This window comes from Desmodus rotundus, chromosome 4 (assembly GCF_022682495.2).
Source record: "Desmodus rotundus isolate HL8 chromosome 4, HLdesRot8A.1, whole genome shotgun sequence".
In the NCBI taxonomy this organism is placed as follows: domain Eukaryota; kingdom Metazoa; phylum Chordata; class Mammalia; order Chiroptera; family Phyllostomidae; genus Desmodus; species Desmodus rotundus.
This window is the reverse complement of record NC_071390.1, coordinates 150,955,677-150,964,958: the sequence shown is the minus strand read 5'-3', so window position 1 is coordinate 150,964,958 and position 9,282 is coordinate 150,955,677. Positions and strand designations below refer to the sequence as shown.

General features: G+C 43.3%; 1 long non-coding RNA gene across 1 annotated transcript; it reads right to left on the bottom strand.

Moving 5' to 3' along the window:
- Positions 1 to 6,214: 6,214 nt before the first annotated feature.
- Positions 6,215 to 8,906, bottom strand: LOC123477985 (uncharacterized). Its single transcript, XR_006653074.2, has 3 exons — positions 8,797 to 8,906; positions 8,475 to 8,678; positions 6,215 to 6,923 (listed from the first exon to the last, which is right to left on the bottom strand). It is a non-coding gene; the product is annotated as an uncharacterized lncRNA (long non-coding RNA).
- Between the last annotated feature and the right edge of the window lie 376 nt (positions 8,907 to 9,282).

Genomic DNA, 9,282 nt, shown 5'->3' with positions numbered 1-9,282 from the left:
ACGACCACAGGTTCCTTCTGCCAGGTAGCAGCTGGGCCATTTTGACGGCGACTCTCCGCACCTACAGAGAAGGCAGGTGAGCGCGAGGCAAAGCCGGCCCCGGTGCCAGGAAGAACGCAAAGCCCCGGCCGCGCCTCGCGCGGGCCTCTGGCACGGCGGGGGCGGGTCCTAAGAAAGGCAGCTCCTCGCCTGAGGCTCGTCCAACTCCACGGCCGCGTCCCCGGCCCTTCCGGCTCCGCTCCGAGGGGGGAGTCGGTGCAGGTCTCTAGGTAATAGAGCAACCTCCAGCAGCCCGACCTAGTGACCGAGGACCAGACGACCTGCACCCTCGCGAGAGCCCTGGAGATGCTGTCTGCCAATCACTGGACGGGGGGCGTCCTGAGCGCATCCGATTGGTTAAGCACGGAAAAACTCCTGTGCCATTGGCCTCTTTTCCAGCCCGACGTCTCCGTTTGGAGGGTGGGGAACCGCAGATGAAACGCCTACGCGTGCCCTCAATTCCCGGTCTGGTGCGTGGGCTCGGTAGAGGGAGTGATCCCTAACGCTTCCCCTGTGGCTTTTTAGGACCTTTCAAGCCCAGATTCTGACAGGTTCTGTCTCTTTCCTCATCTTGGCCTTCCACCCTGTGTCCTACACTGACCCAGTCCTAGACGAGGAGGCTTCCATGGACCTTTCCAAATTAAGATATTTCTCTTAAAGCTTTCTAATCTCCATACCTTATATCTTGCTCAGCATAGTATGGAATGAGAACTTTACTTTTTAAACATCACTAACCCCCTCGTCCCTTAACTTATTAAATCATCAAAATAATCATCAATGAAGTAGGCACTGTTAATATTTTGCTGGTGAAGAAACCAGAGGCAGAAGGGAATTTAGGGACCTGCCCCAAGCTCTGTTTGCTCTTTAAATGTCAGCTACACCCTGTCTTCTCCATTCCTATTGCTCTACTTTAATTCGGACCTTCACAGTCGCTTGCCTGTATTACTTCTAAGGACGGCTCCTTAACTCCTCTCCTTGCCATCTACAAAGCCACGATTAATCTTCCTAATGCAAAGCTGATAATGTATCTCAAATCCCTCTCAAGTTTCTCAAATGTCAAATCTTTTTGTAGCCTCTTACTACCCATAGGTTCTGGCGGTGAATACTATTCATTAAAATATTCACACCTATGGATAAGTACATAAACCATGAATGAACAGCCTGCTGAAATTTTACAAACACATCGTACCAGTGAGGAGCTCAAGACACAGAACATAACCAGCATCCTAGAAGTGTTTCCCTGCTGTGGCTGGTGTGGCTCCATGGGTTGAACACCAGCCTGTGAACCAAAAAGTCATTGGTTCGATTCCCAGTCAGGGCACATGTCTGGGTTGCAGGCCAGGTCTCCAGTTGAGGGTGCACAACTGATGTTTCTCTCTCTCCAAAAAGTAAATTTAAGAAATCTTGAAAAGTGTTACCTTCCCATCACTTACTATTTCCTTCCACACAAGGGTTTCCCACCAACCTGATGTAGAAGAGTACATAGTAAGTGGAGCAGCATTCTTGTTTGCACACTGACTACATGGAACAAGCACAGCGCACTCCTTCGTGTCTGGTGTCTTTAACTCATTGTTATGTTCACTGGGGTCATCCCTATCCTGACTATTTGGGCGCGTCTTACAGTCCGAATGTAGCTTACATTTACATTGGTGAAATATTATGTTATTTATGTTATTAAATATTTTACCACATTTTTTGCTTCAAATTTTTTTTTTCCTATTTCCTCCTCTAAAACCTAGGTGCGTCTTATGGTCCAAAAATACGGTGAGTTTTAAATTGCACAGTATTCTGAACAGTGCGATGAAATCTCTAGGTGTCCCACCCTGTCCTGCCCAGAACGTACCTCACCCCTTTGTTCACTGTGTCCAGGATTTATACCCGCCCCGTTAGTCACGCAGTGCTGTCTGAGTTATCAGATCAGCTGTCACAGTATTGCAATGTTTGCGTTCAAGTAACTCTTATTTAATATGGCCAAAAAGCATGAGTAGTGATGCTGGCAATTTGGATATGCCAAAGAGAAGCTGTAGAATGCTTCCTTAAAGTGAAAGGGAATGTATGTATAGGAAAAACCCGTAATATATATAGGGTTCTGTACTACCCGCGGTTTCAGGCATCCACCTCAGGTCTTGCAACGCATCCCCCTGTGGATAAGGAGGGACCACTGTATAGCTTTATAACTATCCTTGACAGTGTATCAGTGAACTGAATTTTTAGTGTAATTAAATTGAAGTTTAAACAGCCATGCGGTTGGTGGCTATGGCACAGATAAAGAACATCCTCACAGGAAGTCCTGTTGGCAGCATTCCTTTAGAAAACATGTAGAGGACGATATCAGATACTTCTACAAGCCACCTTGAGTTTATTGCAGGGCTGCTCTTCAAAAATATCTGTGTAAAACCTCCTTGTAGAAGTTCAAAACACATCTTCCCATGGAGAGGTAAGGCCCCCAGTTCCTTTGACCTTGCGCTTTTGGCAATGATAACATTGTTTCCGGTGTGAAAGAGCTCCTGCTTTGGGAGACACTGCCTGTGATCGGACCCCACAAAATATGTAGCCCCAAATCATAGAAAAAGATTTCTCCTGCAGTAACATTCCCCGTAGTTTATTATTTGCTCTTGTCCACAGTCACACTTAATAATTCTCTTACTGGGGGGGCTTTCCTGGGCTGTCACGTGGGGTGTTGGACAGGGTTGATTTCAGACCCGTAATCGGAGGTCTGAGTCAGGCGTGGCTCCTGTGTGTAGGTGTTCCTCACACCAAATACGGTGCTGTCCATCCCATCAGTGAGTGGAAGTCTTGTCATTGTAAAATGGCACGCATGGACACCTACTGTGTCCTTCAGGTGTACTTTAAAAGTGGATGTATTTACTTTTCCCCACAATGCTTGCGTTTGATAACTGTTTCTTTTCCAATGTCTTGTGCTTTATAGTACCTTGATGGTTATTTTAATTTATCAATTTCCAGACTTAAGTATAGCACAGGGCTTTAGTAGGGATCTAACTTTCCACTGGGGCAATGAGTATTTATGGAGCACATACTCTGCAAGATAGCCTGTGCTCAGCCCTGGAGAGAGACTATGACAAATAATGGATAACAGTTACCATCGAATACCTACTATATAGCCCAAGAACTTTTATTTGTTATTTTTAATCATAATGACAATGCTGCAAGATAAGTACTGTTACCTCATCTTTCAGATGATAAAACTAAGGTTTTGCTCTTGCCAGTGTGGCTCAATTGCTTGGAGCATCATCCCGTACACCAAAAAGGTTGGGGGGTTTGATTCCCAGTCAGGGAACATATAGGCAACGTATCTCTCACACATCCATGTTTCCCTCCCCTTCCCTGCCCTCTCCTCCTCTCCCCTCCCCTCCCCTCCCCTCTTCCCTTCCCTTCTCTTTTTCTCCTCCTCCTCCTTCTCTCTCTCTCCCCCTTCCTCTCTCTCTAAAGTCAATGAACACATATTTTTTAAATGTTAAATTAGTTATTAAATCTGAAGGTATTCAGGCTAGGAAATTTAGAAAATCGTCCACATTTTCCTGTAACAATTATTTTTATTATACATTTCCCCACAGCTCTAATTACTATATAGCATACTTCCTAATGTTGAATGGGCATTTTCTTAGCCTTTGCTTTTGCAGGTCTCTAGGTTTGAAAGTCACCTGCTGCAGAACGGTTGCAAGGTAATGATGCAAATGTCCACCCCGGAACAGTCTCTTGCTGTAGTACTGACAGCTGGTTAAAATTGCTACATTTAAATATTCTGTCTTCTATAAAGTCACAGTATAACAATCAAGAGATTTTAAAAGGTCTGTTCTCCAGAAGTCTATCTATGTAACATTAGAATTATGTGAGGAACTTAACCCATTTTAAGTGATTTAAATGAATTAAATGGTTTTCTTGCTCACTTCCATTTTGCACCTAGATTATTTATATTCCCAAGAGAGATCAACTTTTAAAATGGGTTTATACATTTATACTTTTCATTGTTTCAGAAACACACATACATATCATTGTTTTTCTGAAAAGGTCACAGAATTATGAATTTAAAGATTTTAAATGCCAATTCTTACAGTGTATTTTCCTGACAAGGTATGAATTGTCTTTTAGCTCTGGCTGGTGTGGCTCAGTGGATTGAGCGCCAGCCTGTGAACCGAGAGGTCACCAGTTCGACCATTGATTGGACACAGTAAAGCTCAAGATCAAAATGCAAATCCCGTAACCCTGTTGTTTCTCGCAGGGGTACAGGTTAGCAATTCTGTACCAACTGTACGTAACTAGCTCACAAACACAGTGTAACATGTAACTTAATAGTTTTTAGGTAACAGGAGACCGGTTTCTCATTGTCAGAGAAAGAGCTTACAAATAAGCAAGGATGGAGGCAGGGTTAGAAGGAACCTGTGGTGCTGAGTGAGAGATATCAGCACGAACTCATTTATTTAATACGTCTAGATGTCTCAGTAGAAATACAGATTACATGTGCATACACGGTTCAATGGCCATAGACGTATTTCCTAGCTTTGTCCACTGAGGGGCGTCGATGCAGTGATACCACAGCAGCAGTAGCAAGGAGCAAACCTCCTGCCCACATCTAGGTTTCCAAATAATATTATCAGTAAAAGGAACCACGGTTCCTGGTTCTAGGGCTGGGCAGGAAAAATACAAGATGAGGCCAGAGCATCTTAAAGCACCAAAGGAAATAAGGAAGTGTTTAAAACAAAACAAAGCAGAGGATAGGAGTGTGTGAAAAGGCCACAGGAGCCAACTTCGAAGAGCTCTGAGAAGCCAAAGCTAGGACAATGTCAGCATCATTATAAATGATAGTATTGGATCACGGCCAAAGAATAATGTATATATCCCTGAGTCCATGCTGATAGAAATGATTGAAATTATAGATCTTCCTTCCAGTAGAATTCTAATTAATACATGTAGAAGGAAGTAGGAAACCACAATGAAAGCACAGTAATAATTGCAACAGACAAGATCCACCATCGAGTACTAAAATTTTGTGAGTTAAATTTAACATGAAACAGAGTATTTACACAATATTTTATTTAATGTTTTTCATCCATTAACCCAAAACTTGTAACATCAATTTGTGAACAAAACACTTAAAAATGTCATTTGGAGAGCCATTTTAATTATACTTGTACGTTAAGGTGTTCAAATCATTTATCTTTGTAACAAACATCATTCAAAGGATTATTCTTAATTCTAACAAAATTGATTGCATTGGGCCTTGTTTTGTGGCATCTTTCATTGAATCTTAGTAAGTGTTGATAATTCAGTGAATTGCTAAAACATCTGGCGAACTTTTTGAGCTGATTAATTTAAAAAAACTCTTTTGCCAATCAATATGTCTTCTGCTCGATCTGTTGCATATGATGAAAAGAGGATATTTTTCTCACAAAATAAATTTCAAATATCAAAAATGTCTTTGTTTTCACATTAGTAAATTTGAAACTATTATCTCTAGTTTTTCACCCCCTTCAGACTTCACACATGGAAGCAGAAAAGCTGTGTATCCTGTGACCTAATGTGTGGTTCAACATGCGTCAGAGCCCCTCGTGCTGGTCGGTGAAATAAGACTCGATCCTTCCGGTGGACGTTTCCTAACATTCCAGTGACTGCACTCCCATTTCACAACTTTTCCTCTCATCTTTGTTAGTACTTGACATTGTGAAATAAGGGCTGAGTTAGTACATTTGCATACGTGTATGAGGTTTCTAATGCACCTGAATACTTGAAAAGGGGAACAAAGTAAACCATGATAAGAACTCCAAAATGGTAGAATCAACTTTCCTCATAAGTTTTCCCAAATTTACAGCTGACCACAGCCAAAGCTAACGCTCAAACCTGATAGATATTCACATGGGCTATAAGTGAACTCAGTCTTACAGTGGGTAAGGAAACACCCACGCTCAGCCAGGAGGTCCCTCACACATTATTTAATCCTCACCACAGCTCTCTTTGTTGTGACCCAACAAATACTCCTCTCCCTGTGAAACTTACACCCCAGCAGAATGGGTGAGGTGTACAGATAAGTCAGTGGCTAGTCTAGCTTGTCTCAAACCTCCTGAACAGTGACCTCCGAGCACTGCACCCCCAGGGCCAATGGCTATCCACCTTCCCCTGAAATTTTATTAATAATAAACTCAATGGCTGTTGTCTTCAAGGCCACTGAGAGAGCAGTACTGGCCCTACCCACCCTTTACTGTTCATCTCCACTTTAGAAGAAAATCGAGGTGGTGTCAAGAATCTAGATTTCTTTTTCTAACATTTCCCCCCAAGGGCTTATAACACTCTGCCACTCTAACAGAGCGTTCTGCATCCCTCATCTACCTCATGCCCCGCGAACCCCAAACACTCACTACAGAAGGCCGTGCACCTGTCTTCTAATGGCTCCTCCAGTTTCAGAGCAAAAGTTTGACCACACTTTGCTTCACACACACAGGAAAGCAGATAAAGGGCTTCTGCTCAGGAGCTTTCTCCCCTAAAGTTTCATTTCTTACCTTCTTTTGACACCAACGTGACTATAAATAATAAACCCACCTCTCAGACAAACCCAGAATACTGTTCTTATTTTTTGTGTAACTTGAAATAATTATTTTCTCTGTGTGAATAAGTCATCAATTTGCTACAATGTTCACCAGTTTTATATTCAACATTTAAAAGGGGGTAAGCATCTCAGCCCACCCCCTTATATGTCACTGGTTTCCATTAGCTCCTGCTTGTCCTTCCTGAGTTGTCCTCTCTGCCGCTATCCTCGGGGGTAAGACGGCTGCAACTCATGCCGGACAAACGTCCCTCGAGACTATAAGTTAAATGTGCACCAGCAGTCAGGTCCCAGATCATTCCAGCTTCCATGGTTTATAGCTTTCTCCCTGAGGGAAATAAAAAGAATGTCTTCAGTTATTTAGCAGAGAGGGTGACTACCCAAGCTTGATTGAGACTAATTTAAAAAGATTTCCAGAAATCCTTTTCATCAATGTACTTTGAATCTACATTTAATACATGTACAATGAATTCTTCCACCTTCAATAAAATCCAGGCTTCCAAATTCCCTTGTATATTTGAGCATACTCTTGGTGTATCCAGAAATGTCTAGAAAGTGTCATTGGGAGGAAAACTTTTCCTCTCCCAATTTAGGTTCAAGTGGTTGGGGCCCTGTGTAATCCAGCTTTAAGGGCTGGGGTAGGGGTCGTAGGCCTCAGTGGGAAAGCGTGGAAGGTTTGGATGGGGCTTATTTACACAGTTCCTTGGAAGGTCCCGATGCCAAGTGAGCCTCCTCCCTTTCAGAACACTCCCTTGGAGAGGGTTTATAGTAACTGAATTTTCAGAAAGGCCTGCTTTACTCATCAAAGGGAAGTTGAGAGAGGGCTTTTCCCCGCCTTGCAGCTACTGTTTGTTTAGATGTTCTTAGTGTAAAGTAGTCTCATGCCATTCTGGTGGGGTTAGTCCTTTCATTTCCCTGTGTAAAACTTGACATGAAGTTTCACAGGCCAGGAGCCAGGTGGACTGCTGTGCACAGAAGACTCAAGTTGGAAGTCAGTAGGTAAGGGAAGGGCTTTGCGAAAGGAAACAACACAGATGATAACACTGATGGGGAAGCAGAAAAGAACAAATCCAAACATATGGCTCCACGCTCTGTCCAAGCACTTCAGTCTCCCTTCCAGAGAACAGGTCAGTCCAATTAAGGGATTGTGCTTGCTTTATTTGATGGAGAACGTTGATCTGTTCTTTTAAATGGTTCAGATGAGACATCGCTCTTCTCCTGTCTTACTTACACAGAAGTGGCATTGTTTGTCCATGACCATTCATGCTTTTCTTGTTGGTTGTATCCAGAAGATGCTGATTTTGGAAGACAGAGGCTAAAGCTAACTCCTGGTTGGCATGCTGCCAGGGCCCAAATAGGAGCAATCCATTCTTATTCTATTCTTTGGAAATGCTTAGAATTGCCTCTTCTTGCTCAGAAGTCCCCCAACTTGAAAAAGGGGAGTTTACTGAATCAGTGTTGAGATATTTGGGTAGACTGTCTATGTTGTCTCATTGGACATGTCTCTGTGGTGCTACTTTATGCATGATGGTGCCCAGGTTTGTGATTTAACTAGTATTTGAAGAATACCTGGAGAAGGAAGGAGCCAGGGATCAAAGGCCACATCGCCCTGACACGTGGGCGGGAACCCTTATGTACCTGATTGCCACATAGAGACCAGAGTTGTTCATGGACAAGGCCGGAGTGGAACCTGTGACTACCAGGTTGGGGTCTGGGATTCACAATGACCTTTGTCACTAGTTATATTGGCATCTGCATGTCTCTATTTCCCGTGAACCTCTGTCAGGCGATAAGAGCAAAACAGGTTGTAAAACAGAGAAGACCCAGTAGAGAAGACTTGTGGTTTGATCCTGGCAGCTCCAGAGATAGGTGTCATTACCTGACCAGGTCATTCCAGAAGTTTGGCCCACACCTGTGCAGTCTTGAGTATCGAGTCCAGACCAACCAGGGGAACAGCCAAGCTTGTCCAGGTCCCACCTGATGGCCTAGAAACCAGGACATTGTTCAGGGTCCAGGCAAATGTATCATGTTAATCAGTCTTGTACTCATTTTATAATATCTGTAGAGAGTTTGAAGGTGCTGTCTGTGGAATCAAAACATAGTTTTTATTAAGTATTGTTTCTTGGTATGTTACCTAGGAAGAGTCTAGTGCCATTTTTATTTTCAATGAAAAGTGAAAAATTTCCCTCTAGTCACCTCACCTGAGTAAAGGGTAGACCTTGAGCTTCCATGGAAGTTTCCCAGTGCCGAATCACTCTACCGTCAGGGGAGGTAGAGCGATTTTGTCCTTCTGCTTGTAGATACCATCCCCTTTCATACGCCCACTGTCCAGAATAGGTCCATCAGGGGCTTGCACTGGCAGAAACGAAAATGAGTCCAGAATCGTGTGCGTTACCTAGACATTGACACAACCAGCCATCAGACTTACTAGTTAAGGTGGGCAGGGTTTGGAAGCCTGGGGTGAGTGAGTGTTGGGGTGGTTCCAGAACTGTTGAAAAGCAGTTAGGGTCAGTTGAAGCAAGATGCAATTTGAAAGGGAGCAGAGGGAGAATAGGTTACGACAAACAACCTCTAGCTAATTTTTTTATTAAAGAGAGAAGAAGGGGTTTGTTTAACTTTGTAAGTCAGACCATTTTCCAGGTCAGGGAGGAGAGAGATTTCAAGGGAAGATAAATGGAAATGAAATT